Source organism: Schistocerca nitens, chromosome 2, assembly GCF_023898315.1.
Source record: "Schistocerca nitens isolate TAMUIC-IGC-003100 chromosome 2, iqSchNite1.1, whole genome shotgun sequence".
NCBI lineage: Eukaryota > Metazoa > Arthropoda > Insecta > Orthoptera > Acrididae > Schistocerca > Schistocerca nitens.
Genome location: NC_064615.1, coordinates 652,675,732 through 652,694,472, shown reverse-complemented (window position 1 = coordinate 652,694,472; position 18,741 = coordinate 652,675,732).

Sequence of the window (18,741 nt, the reverse complement as noted above, 5' to 3'; positions counted from 1 at the left end):
GGGACAAGCAAGTCGCCAAACTGGCGTTTTGCCTCCATGATTTCAGAACTCCTTCACTTCTTCTCCTACGGGGTCCCCAATCTTGATGTGTATCACTAATCTGATTTCTGGTATTCCTCATTACTTTCGCCTTTTCACTTTACTCTCAGTCCATATTCTATATTCTTTAGACCATTTCACTCAAGTTCTGTCATGAGACATATTTTGATAAAGACGCGAGGGTGAACTCTTGTGATTAATTAAAAAACCCCGATCTAATGGTAACAAAATCAAATGAGAATCCTGCTTTTGGACTGCCACGTAACAGCTACTAATATTATTTCAGTAAGAATCTTTGCGAATTTAAGTCAACTCTGTTAAATGAACAGTAAAAAATTTTATCATTTGGTTGTACTTATGTAAAAGCGAAGTCTTGGAAAAATCAATATCTTTAACACACCGATGTTATACCAGTATTTATCCTGCGAAAATTGTTCTGTCTTAGGAATGTGCGACACTACAGTGTCTTCTTATTGTTCTGGCATCGACATGATACGGATGTAAGTTGTACGAGATGTATATTTCCTCAATAATAATTGCAACATTAGGTTTTAAACATGTTTTTATTCTGTAAAACAACAAATCTCCCAGTTCTCCGCTTTTAATTATACCACGGAACTGATTTCTAGCCGTTAAAATTAAGTTGGAAGTGACTGGTCTGGTTAAGGGGCAGTCTAGTGCCGTAGGCGCTCTATCATTAATTATGTTATTACTAAAAGTCAAGGTTGCACCTTAATTCGAAGTCCGATTAACTTGTTACAAAGTAACTTATTTTGCATGAAGATCAACTATTTTCATTCGTCGCCAATCATGTCGTTAGCCAACAATAATGATCTTTTGGGCTGAAGGTAATTTTCATTCAGTGTATTAAAGTCAGTGGGTATAATTTTAATCGAAGTAAAAATAATCAGCATTTACAATATTTTCAGTTAAAAAATGAGAATAGTTATTTTCGTTTTTGGAGTGGATCGTTTTGTTTGAGACTTTATGACACCTTATACGGAATGAACCACTTCTTTGTAAAACTTCCTGTCTTCCACTGAAGAAAGAAATGTCATCAACGAATGTTATTCCACTCGTCAATCCTTTTTGTTAGATCGACCATTGCTTCTTTGATGTATAGATTGAGCATTGTGGGTGAAAGACTAGATCCTCCCAGTCGAGGCTTTCTTCGTTGTGTACTAATCGCACTTTTTCCTCTTGGTTCTTGTACGTATTGCGCATTACCCGTCTTCCCTGTGGCACACACCTATTTTTATGAGAATTTCGGACATATTGCACCATTTTACGTATCTTGCACCATTTTACGTTATCAAAGGGTTTCTCTAGAGCGAGAAAGTCTATAAACGTGTCCAGATGTCTCCTAATTTCTGCTTCAGCTATCAAGCACAACGTTAGAACTGCCTCTTGGTGCCTTTACCTTTTTCCAAAGCGAAACTGATCGTCATTTAACAGATCCTCAGTTTTCTTTTCCATTCTTCTGTATATTATTTTTGCCAACAACTTGGATTCATGATTTATTAAGCTGACTGTCCGATAGTTCTCACGTTTATGTATATCTTTGGGACTCTGCAAATCTGAAAGTATATCTTCAGAGTTACAGATTTAACATACCAACATGTATAGTTTCGTTGTACTTCCTCCAATGAGTTCAGAAATTCCGAAGGAATGCTATCTATGGCCTCTTCCTTGTTTGGTCGCAAGTCACGTAAAGTTTTGTCACACTACGATGCTGGATCCCCTAGGTCTTCTGTCCGTTTCGTCTACCACGTCATCAAGCTATCAACACCCCTTCCCCCCTCCCCCCCTTCCCACATTTCTAACAACGGAATTCATTTTGTTCTCCGTTTGTTAACTTCGTTACTTTTAATTTCACCGAAACGTATTTTGAATTTCTATATTCTGAGTTTGTCCTTCTAATGACCATTTCGTCTTTTTCACATTTCAGTGCAATCATTTGGTTTTAGTTTACCCACACTTCCGCTTGATTTCATTTCTAAGTGGTTATATTACTGTATTCCTGTGTTAAGATCTGGCGAATGGGGGGGGGGGGGGGCAGCACATCAATTGGAACTCGTCGCGGTGTTCCTCGGACCACTCCAATGCACTCCTGGCCTTGTGACATGGCGCACTATTTTGTTGAAAAATGCCACTGCCGTCAGGAAACATGATCGTCATGAAGGGGCGTACTTGTGTGCAACCAGTGTAAGGTACTCCTTGAACGAGCTCCACTGGGCCTCTGGACGCCATGAGAAAGATCCCCAGAGGATAGCTGAGCTGTCGCCAGCTTGTCTCCATCCCGCTGTACAGGCGTCAAGGAGCTGTTCCCTTGGAAGACGACGGATTCGCCCCCTCCCATCGGCATGATGGAGGGTATCGGGATTCATCAGACCATGCAACCCTCTGTCGCTGCGCCAACAACCAGTGCCGATGGTCACGTGCCCATTTCAGTCGTAGATGCCGATGTCGTGGTGTTAACACTGGCACATGCACGGGTCGTCGGCTACAGAGGCCCATCGTTCGGAGTGTTCAGTGCAGTGTGGTTCAGACGCACTTGCGCTCTGCCTAGCATTAAAGTCTGATTTTAATTTCGCCGCAGTTCGCCGCCTGTCCTTTTTTACCAATCTGGCCAGCCTACGACGTCCGACAGCTGCAATGAGCGGTGACCGCCAAACCCCATGGCGCCTGGACGCGGATTCACGTTGGTTCCGCCACGTGTTGGAGACACTCACCACTGCACTCCTCGAACACCCGACAAGTCGTGCAGTTTCCGAAATGCTCGCGCCGAACCTCCGGGCCATCGCAGTCTGCACTCGGTCAAACACATGATAGATCGCGTGCCTTCCCCATTCAACACACGGACACCAGGTTCATTGATACTGCACGCACCGTGCGTGTGTGTGACTAGCAGTTATTCCTCGGCAGGTGACGCTGCTGCCGCCTGGACGAGTATATATATATATATATATATATGTATGTATCAGTGATCATAATTGCCCTGGCTGATCAGTGTACGTCTTGTTACGGAACCAAAACTCGAGTATATGCGAGGATACCTGACCTTTTGCCACATGATGATCTCGTAGAACGAAAAAGTAAATATTATTATTATTAAGACAGCGGCGATGCTGATCTGTTGTAGTTGCCCGCAATTTTGATCACACCTATGAGGAGAGTCCGTGTAAGTTTAAGGCGGCCAGCAGTAACGAAAACAATCGAGCAACCGGACGACCATACACCACTGGATAAAATGTCGAGCGTATTCGTCAGTCGTGCATTTCAACCCGGAAGACATATGTCATTCGATGCGGTTTGTAACTTGATATTCCAAAATCAACCGTTCATGATGGTATGCGAAACAGGTTGCGACTGCATGCATACATAATTTGACCTCGTTGTGAAATCGAAGAGACTAACCGGTTCAAACGTGTCGAGTTTGCAGATATGCTAGGAAATGTGTATGATGACGAAACGTTAAAAAGATGACCGGTTTTCGTAGGCGAGGTGACTTTTCGTGTCTGTGGTAACGTAAATTGAAAAAACTGTAACAGTTGTGGTTCAGGGAGATGGCGGGACTATCCGAAGAACATGTGTGCTGAGGAACAAGCTACACAAAAATTTTAGGAACTTCCTTCTTTACAGGAAAAATCACGTGTAAAGTATGTAGAAGTACTGCAGAACCATTCCCCCCCCCCCCCCCCCAACCCCCTTTCGTTAAAGAATCGAATTTTCGAATGTATGAAACACCTAGTTTCACACGCATCTCAATGTTTATGATGTCATATGTCTTACACAGTCTCTCCTACAATCATATAATTTTGCGGGTACATTCAGCGTTCTATGTGGATAGCGTCCGCAAAATGTATTGCGAATAGCAATAAATTAAAACATCATATCTGGCACTGAGGTTTTATTACACGAATAGCTAGAATGTAGTAAGCGTTTTTTTTTTCTTTCATTTTTGTGTGTGTGTGGGGGGGGGGGAAGGAGGGGGGATGTATCAGCGAGAAAAAGTTCCGAAATGCTTTTAAAAAAATTGGCAAGACACTAATTGCTTTCATTCTCAAATAATGGATGAATATACTCTGCGCATTTCTAGCACTATGAGTTACGCTGCCTCATAAATATACAGTTTATAACTTCGATGCTTGACTTTTGTGTTAGACGTTTAACATAAGGTTATATTTCTTGATGAATAGAATATATATTCTATTCATTTTATCGCTATTCGATTCACTCTATAGCTATATTGGCAACAATTCAACTGGACTGCTGAATTTTTTTTAACATTTATGGGACTAGAAATTACTTTACACCACAACTATAAGAGCATAAAATAAAACAACGGAAAATCCTAATATGTTTTTAATTAAAACACAGTTTTCATAACATTTTGTACCCCATCTTAGTGTAGAAATGAAGCTTATATTACCTTAGTACTTTAACTCGTGCTAGACAGCTCCAGAATGTTATATGAAAGACAAGCTTAAACTGGCACGAACCATATATCGGTGGTTACTATGTACCTCAAATATACAGGGTATGACAGGTACAAGTGCAAATATTTCTGCTGGTGATTGAAGGTGCTGTATTAAACAACATCCCAAGTATTTACGTCACTTGTAGACTAAGCATTATAGTCATTAAGAGTAGTATGCTTGCAGGTTGATTTGTACCTCCAAGTACATGCGGCAAGAGCAGACCATTAATGATTATCTTCCACTGGGCTGCAGGTCAGGTTGTTGAAGTGTGGGTACGTGGACATCAAGCGGTTAGTCTGTACTGACAGGCGTAGTTCATTTAATGGTGCTGCTACAACCATGCGGAAAACATCAGGTCGTAAAGTTTGTGACGTTTTTATGGGAAGACTTCGTTACAGAGAAAAAACAACGATCACACTGATGTGTATATCTTAAGGTATCACACATTAAAATATCTGCACTTATATCTGTTGCGTTCTGTATGTTTCACAGTGTGGAAAGTGTGCAGAGCGTAAACGATAACTGTGTACAACGTACCACAGTGATATAGGGGAAGTCGAGGCAAACAATTTGATAAAACACTCGCGCTCTATCAAGCCGGGAAACAGCCCCAAACTGATATAAAAGCCACCTACGCTACCGCACTTGGGCACCACGCGTGACTTTTTAATATCTTCCAGCCTTCTTATGCCACTGGCTTAGACGCAAACAAGTTGTAGAGCGTAACTGGCGTTTATGCAAATGTTACTTCACACTTTCGTGGATTTTAGTAGCGTAAAATCAACCATTAAACAGTTTTGCTTCGTCGGCCTTCTTACTACGAGGTGACTGTTCTTGTGAGGGTTTAGTTCGAACTGGAAACGCAATTACTTTTTCCATAACACCGTGAAAAATATTTTGCTTTTCCTCGTATGGCGCACATGTGCTGTAGTTTAAATGATATTTGTAGGCTAGTTTGAGGTAGTTTTTTGGGTTTATAGGCCACCAGTGTCACTTACAAAATTGTTTGTCTCGACTTCCCCTACACCACTGTGGTACGCTATAAACAGTTATCGTCTACGTCCGGTATATATCTGAGACAGACTTGTGATTTTATGTTAATGTCGTGCGATACTGGAGTCCCATTTACTTCCCCGGTATTAAATATGTATCTGAGATACGCCGTATCCACGAACACGTTGTGAACTCCAATTTGCACCATAAAGTCTGCCAGACGATGACGATAAGGCAATACTAAACATAGCAGAGTAAAGTATTGTTTAATAGCATCTTTCGGTGATATAGTACAAACTTAATCACATCATGAAGACGACTGGTATAAATATATAAACATGGGCAACATGTGCTGTGGATCGTTTAATACAGAGGAAAACTACATCAACAGCAATGAAATTGTTTGAAGGAGAACGCCGCAGAATGAAGAGGCCAAGTGACAAGCAAGAAAGCTCCGTCAATAGTCTCAGAACCCCGCACTCCTCCAACCATTCAATGCGACTTGCATGTGCGCAGTTTTTGTGCCAGCATTGGTCTGTTCAATCATAGAAAACACATCTATGAGCTGAGTTTAATGTTCACTCTATGCAGGAAGAAGTTACAGCCGACGACGACGGTCGTACGGCGAGGAAAGGAATATTCGGAAAATACTGACAAGAAGAAGGGACAGGATGATAGGACACCTGTTAAGACATCAGGGAATGACTTCCACGGTAGTACCGGGAGCTGTAGAGCGTAAAAAATGCAGGGTAAGACAGAGATTGGAATACATGCAGCAAATAGTTGAGGACGTAGGTTGCAAGTGCTACTCTGAGACGGAAAAGTTGCAGAGGAGAGGAATTCATAGCGGGCCGCATCAAACCAGCCTGATGACTAAAAGAAAAAGCGTGAGCAGTAAGATCTTTTTTTTTATTTTCCATTAGTGTACAATTAAGGACATAAATTTACTGCAGAGTACACAACGAATGAGCAGACAAGTGAAACGAGAGGAAGCTTCAAGAAATAATACTTTTCTTTTATGTACTGTGTCACTCTCATTGTCGGCTGCAACTCGATTCCGAATACGCATAACTTCTTCCTGCACAGAATGAACATTTCAACTCAGCTTGTGGATGTGTTTTCTATAACTGAACAAACCAATGCTGCCACAAAAAATGGGCGCAGGCAAGTCGTATTGAATGGTTGGAGTGCGGGTTTAGGTTAGGTTAGGTTAGGTTAACTATTGACCGAGTTTTCTTGCTCACCCCTTGGCATCTTCATGTCTGCGGCGATCCCCTTCAGACAAGTTCATTGCTGTTGATGTAGTTTTCCTCTGTAGTAAACGATCCACAGCACATGCTGCCCATGTTTCTATATTTGTACCAGTCGTCTTCATGATGTGATTCAACTGTACTGTATCACCGAAAGATGCTATTAAATAACACTTTATTCTGCTATGTTTAGTATCGCCATATCGTCATCATCTGGCAGACCTTACAGCGCAAATTGGAGTTCACCACGTATACGTGGATACGAGGTTCCTCAAATGTATATTTCATACCGGGAAAGCAAATGGATGTGTGGCATCGCACGCATTTTCGTAAAATCACAAGTCCGTCTCAGATACATACAAGACGTAAACGGTAACTGCGGAGAAACTGCGCAGAACCACCACATTCATTACCTTATCAGTCCACGTAGTTTTCTACAATCTTCTGTAGCACCACATCTCAAATACTCTCTTGTGTTCGGGTTTTCCCACAGTCCATGTTTCCCTAACAGACAATGCTGTGGTCGAAACGAGCATTCTCAGAAACTGCTTCTTCAAATTAAGGCCTATGTGTGATTCTAGTGGACTTCATTTTACCAGAAAGGGTCAAATGGCTCTGAGCACTATGGGACTTAACATCTGAGGTCATCAGTCCCCTAGAACTTAGAACTACTTAAACCTAACTAACCTAACGACATCACACGCATCCATGCCCGAGGCAGGATTCGAACCTGCGACCGTAGCGGTCTAGTGATAGTCTGCTTTTTATGTCCTCTTTCCTCGTCCCTCATAGTTTATTTTGCTGCCTAGGTAGCAGAATTCCATAAGTTCGTGTATCTTACGATTGTTAAATCTGATGTTAAGTTGCTACTTGTCTTATTCTGCTGTTTCTGAGTACTTTAGTCTGTCTTCGTTTTAGTCTCTGCTAATGTTCAGTACTCATTAGACTGGTCATTCCATAGAACAGATCTTGCAATTCTTCTTCACTTTCACTGAGGATTGCAATGCCATTAGCGAATCTTATCATTGATATTCTTTCACCTTGAATTTTAATCTCACTCTCGAACCTTTCTTTTATTTCCATCATTGATTCTGCGATGTATTGGTTGAACAGTAGGTGTGAATGACTACATCCCTGTCTTACACGCTTTTTAATCGGAGCACTTCGTATTTGGTTTTCCAGGATTATTGTTCTCTCTTAGTTCTTGTGCATATTAAATATACCCTCTTTCCATATGGACATCTCTATTTTTCTCAGAATTCGAACATCTTGCACCATTTTACATTAACGACCACTTTTTACAGGCCTACAAATGCTATGATCTTGTCTTGCTTCCATTATCAACCTCAACGCCAGAACTACCCCTCTGGTGTCTTTACCTTTCTTAAAGCCAAACTGATTATTATGTAACAATCCTTAGTTATGTAACAGATCCTTAGTTTTCCATTCTTCTGTGTATTATTCTTATTCAACTTGGATGTATGAGCTGTTAACCTGATTGTGCGGTAGTTCTCGTACTTGTCAGCTCTTGCTTTATTGACTTATTATACACCTTGTGGACGTGATTCAAATCGTCTTCTTTGCTACGTTTAGCTGTTGCAGAAGCGATGCTGCTGCTAATGCAGACTGAATGATATGTTCACCGAACATGTCTCACACAAAAGTTTCGTGGTAGTATTGACCAGATGAGTTGATGAAAATGCTGTAGAGTGTGTTGTTTTTCGTGGTAGTATTGACCAGATGAGTTGATGAAAATGCTGTAGAGTGTGTGCTTGTTCTTCTGGAAAATCGTATTTCCGTAACCAGGAAAGAACGACAGAAGAATGTTATCGAGGCACCCTTTACGGTCCACCATTTGCTGAACAAATCCAGACTTTTACGGTTGTATTGTGCTGCGTCTATAATTTCTTGGGCTCTGCTATATGTCGCTGCTCAGTAGCTTAGATATCTGCTGTCCGACTGCGAGAGATAGCGTAGTTTTCAAGGCTATGGGCGTGCATTTGAGGACAGTTCTCACATCACTGATCGGTCATTCAGATTTAGGTTAACGGTATTTGCTTTGGAGCGAACATGAGTATTGTTCGTTTGATAAGAACACGGGCAATTCTCTTCCCCATTCTCGTCCATTCCGCTAACCTCGTGGTTGACGGCAAGTTTAGCCTAAACCTTACTTAATTCCGTCTTTCTTGTGCTCGATTCCGCACTTTAAAACTACCATCACTGATGCTGTGGCAAGTCATATTCTCTTCACTAATCACATTTTTGCACCGTTGCTTCTTTCGCTACACTATCAATAGAGGTCTGCGCGGGTGAGACAAATACTATCCGTATCCGCAACCCCATAAGCAGTTATTAACATTTTGTAAACCACTTTAATTCGCCGCCAGAGTTGTGACAGTAGGCTTGCGCTTGGCATCAATTTCAGTTTGCTTAAGCCGGCCCTCGTCATTTACATTCCATTGACTATGGACCTAGAGGCTGATCATAACCACGTTTTAATACAACATAGACTCAATAAACGAAGGAATTTCAGACGTTAGCTGCCAGTGGGAATTGATTTATATCATGGATGGCTAGGGTAGAGTATGGGGTTGTAGGTTAGTCTGTGCGGTTTGGTGACCACTGTGTCTGGATGGCGTAATGGTCAGTGCATCTGCCTAGTAAGCAAGAGACCCGGGTTCGCAACCCTGTCTGGCACAAATTTACAAGTTGCCCCTTTGATATAAATCAAAACTGGCAGCTGGTGACATGCCGGAAAGAACAGAAACCTCACATACAATATTGCCTGTCAAATTCTTGATAGGTTCCATAAGATACAATTTATTTATATCTGCGGATATCCGCGTCGGCATGAGCTTTTCTCCGAAAAGTAATTGTTACTGATGATATCCGCAGAGCTATCCGCATCCGCGCAGAGTTCTAACCACTGGAGTTGGCATAGTGTTGTGGCAGGAAGACCTGCGTGCCACAGCCCTCACTTACAGCCCAGCTTGGTGCTGACACTTCGATTGTAACATAAATCCGAATTTAAGCTACGACTCGCATTTTTTGATCATTGTATGTAGTTCTTTGCGTGGGACCATAGAGTAAATATCTCTGGAGTGAGCATTCACATGCGCAGAACAGATTTTGTGTTGTCAACATACATTGCCGGCCTGGTCACGTGTTCTCGGGACGTCGTGTGTTTGTCCGTATAGCGCCCTGTATATTTCGAATGTCACTCCATCCCTAGTACAGACGGATTCTTTTCGTACGTTCGTGGATTATTTATATATGTTGCGCAGACATTTTAACAGTATCCATTTGATACAGGGAATAAACCAGTTACTTAACTTTCAAGGGCAAGTGATACTGCATTCTGCTTTTTTGCGATAGGTGTCGCAGTTCAGATGCACTCGAATTTTGGTAGTTTTCGGTATGATATGGCGCTTTATAGTATTACAGAGCCTGACGTGCATTTTTGATGTGATACTCTTGCAAAACGACTTGACAGTACGCTACTACTTTTGCAAGTGTCCCAAATTTGGCACACATTAGCGATTATATCCCTGCTAATTCGTCCTTTTTTCTACTATTTTTGCGTATTTATTTTCTCGTTTTTGCGACTTAAAGCACAATTTTTCTTACTGGTGATACTCTGAAGTGTTTATTTAACGCATTTTACGTACTTGCTCCCAGTTTATCAAATAAATTGTAGACTGAGTAAGAAGGGGGAAAAAAGGGGATCGGAGAATAAATGTACTGTAAAGCAAATACAGTTGGTCATGTAACAGTCAATCCATATAACACCATTAAGGAAAGTGGAAAGTGACACAAATGAAAGGGTTTGGGGACATGTTTACTAATATTTTACGCTTCTTAATAAAATGGTGAAGAAAATAAATTGAAGGCAAAATACACCAAAGAAGATGAATGTGTACTTTGATTAGCTACACTATCGTGTTTTTTATTTGATTTGTGCAGAAAATGTATTTAAGCTGAATGCAGAAATTGGTAGTAAGTGCTGTGGAAAGTTAATAATAGTTGGTATAGCATCTACCTTCAGCCACACACGTCCAAATTTTTCTCTGTCTAAACATTGCTCTTCAAAGTGTTTTGAACATACTTCGGAATATTTTGTGGGGACAAAATTACTCCTCCTTATTTTCTGGAGCCACATCTTTACTCGTTGTTCATCCTTCGGGAAACTGAAATATAAATCACAAATAATCATTCTCCATGTTCTAGACACACTTAACATGATCTCCTACTGCAACTTTGTAGTAAACAAAAAGGTTTGGACACACATATTATACGAAGACAATTACAGACTCCCACTCTATTGAATTTATCTGTATCCCGTCTTTCAAATCTATATTCACAATCTACAGGTCACTGATAAATGCATAGAGGATAGTATTTGCTGAAACAACTAACCATTCCCTTTCCTGTTGCACTGGAAAATTTACGAGAGGAAGCGATTGTTTGTAAGCTTTTGTACGAGCCGTAATATCTATTATGTAGTCATAAAATCGTAGAAAAATAGGTCTACAGAATCAACCCTTAATTATAATGCGTCTCGAAACTTTTAAACATAGTACCCATGAAAAGTTAGTATCCCTCCTTTCACATATTTTTCTTTGCATTCGTAGCAACAACAGTAATTCACCATAGCTATTACACTATCAACAAACTGTGAAAACACAACAAAAACTCATGATATTATAAACTTCAAACTCTGCGTAAAGCACACACGCACAGCGAAGTCCCGAAAACACGCGACAATCCTGGTTTAATGTTGACAACATGCGCAGAACGCAATGCTCACTCCAGAGATATTTACTCTATGCGTGGGACTCCGTCTACGATTTCCGTCCGGAACCAGGACGACAGACGTTTCCACATTCCTAGAACTACCGGCGCGAACAGCGTGCAAAGTGGGCTTTTCGTTATCCATGAACAATCCTTGGAAGGGCTAATAACATCTCACAATACAACCTCGACAAAATTCACTTAATTGCACCATTTGTTCCACATTTCAAGATTTTCGGTAGGCTTTTCGACACTTCCTCACAAGCGACATTTAATCGGACTGCATGCCTGTGGTACAGTCTCTCAGTTGTACGACTAGGTTCATGATTTCCCATCGGAAAGGTCACAGTTAGCAGTAACTGACGTGAAGTAAACTGAGTGAAACAGAAGTGATATCTGGCTGTCCCCGAGGAATTGTTATAGATTCTCTCCTGTTCTTAATCTATAAAAACCATTTAGACGGCAAAATGAGCAATCTTCTCTTATCGTTTGCAGATGATGCTGGCGTTAACCGCCTATTCATACTTTACTGTCTCTGTTTCATAGCACCTGTTTCCTGATTCATGGTACCTATTCCCTGTATCATAGCAATTATTTCATTTTTAGTTCCAGGAGTAGGTGCATAACAGAATCTGTTGCAACACTAACAGGCTCAGCGATATTCTCGTCTGTAGCGCGACGTAATTTCACTCGTTGCAGCTATCGTGTGTATTTTAATTTCAGCACCGAACTCCCATTTTTAGTATCTGATTAGACTCAGTTCAAAAAATGGCTCTGAGCACTAAGGGACTTAACATCTTAGGTCATCAGTCCCCTAGAACTTAGAACTACTTAAACCTAACTAACCTAAGGACATCACACACATCCATGCCCGAGACAGGATTCGAACCTGCGACCGTGGCAGCCCCGCGGTTCCAGACTGCAGCGCTAGAACCGCACGGCCACCGCGGCCGGCGATTAGACTCAGTTTCTGTTTGTGAAGACGCCAGTATTCAAAATTGCTTACGAGTAGTCACCATGATAATGTGCAATAGAGTTCGTCAACTCTTATTTATCGTAATGCAGTATGTGTAAAAACAACTCAGAGATGGTATTTGTCACAGTACGTATTTGCGTACAGCGCATCACAGCTAAAAAACTTTCTTTGGAAAACAAGTGCTAATCGCTACTACACGCTGCGCTCCTAATTATAATTATACGCCATCTTGTGGTTCTTCACCAAGAAGTACAATAATTACATATAATTACAAAGGTTTCAAGTGACTACTTTTTTACTTTAATTTAGAAGCCTCAGATAAACAAATTTTGCATCCACTGAAAGCAGAAGTAGGCGGAATGAATGAGTTATTGCAATACCTCGTGTTGTGATCTTTAAAATTGACTTGTATGTAGGAATTTACCAGTTTTGATTTCTTGCTGTTTTATACATGTTCATTTGACTTTAACTGATGCGTGTGTCTTAATGGATCTCAGCTATGAGGAGCAAGGGCAAAGAGGAAAGTCTGCCTATTAAAGTTATCAGAAGACCAACACTAAATAATAAACGGAAACATAAGGTATTTGTATAGTGCGAAAAGTGGGAACTGACTCTGAAAAATAAAAAGTATGAGGTCATCGTCTGCCTGCTTAGCTGAGTGGAAACGTGTTTGCCTACCATGCAGTGGGCTCGGGTTCGATTCCCGACCGGGATGGAGAGGTTCTCCGCCCGTGGACTGGGTGGTGTGTTGTCCTCATCATCATCTCATCATCACCGAGTCGCAAGACGCCCAATGTGGCGTCATATGAAATAAGACTTGCAACCCGGCGGCCGAACTTCCCCGGATGGTGCCTCCCAGCCAACAACGCCACACGATCATTTCATTTCCTTTCATTTGTGAGGTCATCCACTTGATTTCTAAACAGTCCGTTAAATTCCCGGTAAAAATGCTTAGGGATTACAATCACGAACAACTTAAATTGCAACCATCGTTTAGAAAATTTAATAGGAAAGGAGAACCGAAGGCTGCGTTTTATTGGCAGAACATTTAAAAGATGCTACAAATCAAAAAAAGGGACTGCCTAAACAACGCTTGTCCGTCTTATGCTGCTTACCGTATAGCGTTGACCGAGGACATCCGAAAATAAAAAGAACAGCGCCTCGTTTTGTATTATTGTGAAATAGGGGACAGAGTTGCGGCATCATCATTGAAATAAAGGCGTCTTCGTTGCGACGAGATCTTTTCACGAAATTTCAGTCGCCGACTTTCTCCTTCGAATGGGTAAATATTTTGTTTACTTCCAACTACATAGGGACAAATGGCCATCGTTATAAAATAATAGAAGTCTGAGCTTTCACGGAAAGATTTAGATTTTCATTTTTCCCACGTGCTATTCGAGATTTAATTTGAAAGTGGTTCTATGAATTCTCTGCCAGGCACTTAAGTGAGAATTATAGAGTATTCATGAAGCTTGAAGATGTGTGTGTAATCATCCTGGGATACCTAGGATGTTTTCTAATCCGCTGAGACGCTTGGAACAATAGACCAGTCGTGAACATGTTGGAGACCCCATCAGTCCAAAACATTTCGAGACTGGATTAATAAAAAAAATAGGAAATGTTAGGATGTTGGTTTTAAAGCTTCAGGTGTTCTAAACAGATTCCTCCCATTTGAGAACAACGCACAGGGCGTTCATATAACCACCAACGGAAAAATGCTCCTATCGGAGCAGACAAAATGTTAGTATGTTCCTGCTTATTTAAAAGACTCGGACTGAAAGGTGAGGTGCCAGCTGACTCATTATATCTTCCTTAGCACCTTAAAAATTTTGGCAAGCGAACTTATTCAGTTCTTTTTTCTTTTTCAACTCCACAAGCTCCTCTAACTGTAACTCACGCACATCCACTAGTCCATCGGATAAGTCACCCGTATCAACTCCCAGTTGCCCTTTCTCACTCACTCTCACATCTCATTCTCATTATCTCTTTCGCTATCTCTGTCATTGTGACGCAGCCGCAGTCCCCTTCTGTCCTAGTACTACAGTCTCCCCTCACTATCGCTGTCTCCGTCTTGCTCCCTGTCTTATTGCTAATCTCTCATTCCTTACTTTCTACTGCTGCTCTCTCTTCTCACTGGTACTATCTCTGTATTCCTCGTTGTTGTTGTTGTTGTTGTTGTCATACACTCTCTCTGTCATTATCATTGGCTCTCGACGACTTTCAATTTCTCTTTATTCCTGCCCCCCCCCCCCCCCCCGCCCTCCCTCTGGCATTGTCTCTTTCACTCTCTTCCTAGCATTGTTCCGTCACTGTCAACTATGTTCCACTGACACAGTGACCCTCTCTTTCTCTCAGACTGACATTGTCTCCTTCGTTCTTTTTATAACACTACCACTGTATACTAACATCTAGGATTTCTTACTTCTACATATCTTTGCCTCTGCCTCTGTCTTCTCCTCTCTCAGCACAAAAAGGCTCTAATTTGTTCACATGCCAACATGCCAATATTTTAAGGAAAAATTTTAAAGGTGCTGAGGAAGGTAGAATGAGGCAACTGGTATCCCACCTTTCAGTCAGAGTCTTTTAAATAAACAGGAAAACATTCGCATTTTTTTTGTGCTCCGCTATGCGCATTTTTCTCTAGTAGGCTTTTTTTCCCTGCCACAGCAGGGAATATCACTCATATAAAAAGAGCTTGACGGGTCACTAAAATTTTGGTTTACTTATGCGAAATTGAAATAACACAAAACTATATTTTACATCTCAGACCGGATTTTGGGTGCAAAAAAAAAAAAATCCATGTGCTTCAGTACTATAACACGGGGTTCCCAGATGAAAACGGAGATACTTTATACCTTATCTCTCGGTGCTGCGTCACTTTATAAATTACGTTTTCGCCTCACATTGAATTTTACGTGCGTATTTTGCGTGTACAAGTAGGCCAACTTAGAAACGCTGTTACTCGGGAACGGATAAAATATGAAGAAAATTTTGAAGGTTGTTCGAGATCGGGTTCTTAGAAATACATTGTAAATATTACATCCAGTTGTTGTGCATTGTCGTCTCTGAATCTGTGGCTTGTTTTTGGTATCCAAAAGACGAGTTTTTGGGTGTTACTCGATAGCAGATAAATATTTTTGAGGGAGATGATTCTTATAGATAACAGCCTGAGAATGTATCGATAAAATTTGAACTCTTTGCTGAATTATTTATTATTTAGATTTCGTCTCATAGAGGATTTTATGGGTAGAAGTAGGGTAAGTTTGAACCTTCTGTATCTTGGAGCGGATAAAGATGTCAAGCAAATATTCAGTATTGTTCGAGATCGGGATCTTAGGATTAAATCGTAAAACTTTCAGCCATTTGCTCTGCATAGCCGTCTTGGAGTCCCCTGCTGGATTTTGATCCGCTGCTGTTGGCGAATATACAGGGTGGTCCACTGATAGTGACCGGGCCAAATATCTCACGAAATAAGCATCAAACGAAAAAACTACACAGAACGAAACTCGTCTAGCTTGAAGGGGGAAACCAGATGGCACTATGGTTGGCCCGCTAGATAGCGCTGCCATAGGTCAAACGGATATCATCTGCGTTTTTTTAAGAATAAGAAACCCTATTTTTTATTACATATTCGTGTAGTACATAAAGAAATATGAATGTTTTAGTTGGACCACTTTCTTCGCTTTGTGATAGATGGCGCTGTAATAGTCGCAAACGTATACATACGTGGTATCACGTAACATTGCGCCAGTGCGGACGGTATTTGCTTCGTGATACATTACCTGTGTGAAAATGGAAAGTTTACCAATTGCGGAAAAGGTCGATATCGTGATGATGAATGGCTATTGTGATCAAAATGCCCAACAGGCGTGTGCTTTGTATGCTGCTCGGTATCCTGGACGACATCATTCAAGTGTCCGGACCGTTCGCCGGATAGTTACGTTATTTAAGGAAACAGGAAGTTTTCAGCCACATGTGAAACGTCAACCACGACCTGAAACAAATGATGATGCCCAAGTAGGTGGCTGGCCGGAGTGGCCGTGCGGATCTAGGCGCTACAGTCTGGAGCCGAGCGACCGCTCCGGTCGCAGGTTCGAATCCTGCCTCGGGCATGGATGTGTGTGATGTCCTTAGGTTAGTTAGGTTTAACTAGTTCTAAGTTCTAGGCGACTGATGACCTCAGCCGGCCGAAGTGGCCGTGCGGTTAAAGGCGCTGCAGTCTGGAACCGCAAGACCGCTACGGTCGCAGGTTCGAATCCTGCCTCGGGCATGGATGTTTGTGATGTCCTTAGGTTGGTTAGGTTTAACTAGTTCTAAGTTCTAGGGGACTAATGACCTCAGCAGTTGAGTCCCATAGTGCTCAGAGCCATTTGAACCATTTTTGATGACCTCACAAGTTAAGTCGCATAGTGCTGAGAGCCATTTTGAACCAAGTAGGTGTTTTAGCTGCTGCCGCGGCTAATCCGCTCATCAGTAGCAAACAAATTGCGCGAGAATCGGGAATCTCAAAAACGTCGGTGTTCAGAATGCTACATCAACATAGATTGCACCCGTACCATATTTCTATGCACCAGGAATTGCATGGCGACGACTTTGAATGTCGTGTTCAGTTTTGCCAATGGGCACAAGAGAAATTACGGGACGATGACAGATATTTGCACGCGTTCTATTTAGCGACGATGCGTCATTCACCAACAGCGGTAACGTAAACAGGCATAATATGATCTATTGGGCAACGGAAAATCCACGATGGCTGCAACAAGTGGAACGTCAGCGACCTTGGCGGATTAATGTATGGTGCGGCACTATGGGTGGAAGGAAAAATGGCCCCCATTTTATCGCTGGCAATCTAAATGGTGCAATGTATGCTGATTTCCTACGTAATGTTCTACCGATGTTACTGCTAGATGTTTCACTGCATGACAAAATGGCGATGTACTTCCAACATGATGGATGTCCGGCACATAGCTCGCGTGCGTTTGAAGCGGTATTGAATAGCATATTTCATGACAGGTGGAATGGTCGTCGAAGCACCATACCATGGCCCGCACGTTCACAGGATCTGACGTCCCCGGATTTCTTTCTGTGGGGAAAGTTGAAGGATATTTGCTATCGTGATCCACCGACAACGCCTGCCAACATGCGTCAGCGCATTGTCAATGCATGTGCGAACATTACGGAAGGCGAACAACTCGCTGTTGAGAGGAATGTCATTACACGTATTGCCAAATGCATTGAAGTTGACGGACATCATTTTGAGCATTTATTGCATTAGTGTTGTATTTACAGGTAATCACGCTGTAACAGCATGCGTTGTCAGAAATGATAAGTTCACAAAGGTTCATGTATCAAATTGGAACAACTGAAATAAAATGTTCAGACGTATCTACGTTCTGTATTTTAATTTAAAAAACCTACCTGTTACCAACTGTTCGTGTAAAATTGTGAGCCATATGTTTGTGACTATTACAGCGCCATCTATCACAAAGCGAGAAAAGTGGTCCAACTAAAACATTCATATTTTTTTACGTACTACACGACTATGTAATGAAAAATGGGGGTTCCTATTTAAAAAAAACGCAGTTGTTATCTGTTTGACCTATGGCAGCGCCATCTAGCGGGCCAACCATAGCGCCATCTGGTTTCCCCCTTCAAGCTAGACAAATTTCGTTCTTTGTAGTTTTTCGTTTGACGCTTATTTCGTGAGATAATTGGCCCGGTCACGACCAATGGACAGTAGAAAACCTTTCCTGTGAGGATTTCCGAGGAACCGCCCATGGAATAATGGTATTTCCGTAAGTCCCAACAAACCCAGTGTAGACCATATGTAATGGAAAAAGAACCAACCGATTTGCTCCATTTACCTAAGCAGAAGAAAGTGTGTGTAGTATTCATACTTTGATCCTCTACTGCAGGTCAGTGACACCATGGCGATCCTCCTGTTGGACACACAAACGCTCCCTACCCCAGGGGCTATCAAAACACCTGACCCTACCTTTTTATCACGTGTAGAGCCCGGGCTACGAGCACCAGAAAATCGTGTTTTATGCTCGGCGTTTAGAACCTATTAGGTGCGCGTGATGTCGCCTGCATATGACATTATGATATGAAATTATCATAAAACCTTTCTTTGGGATATTGTCCAACTCGTGCGTCACATTGGTTTGAACTTCGGTTATGTTGTCAAAGGGTTGACCCCTCATGTGAATAT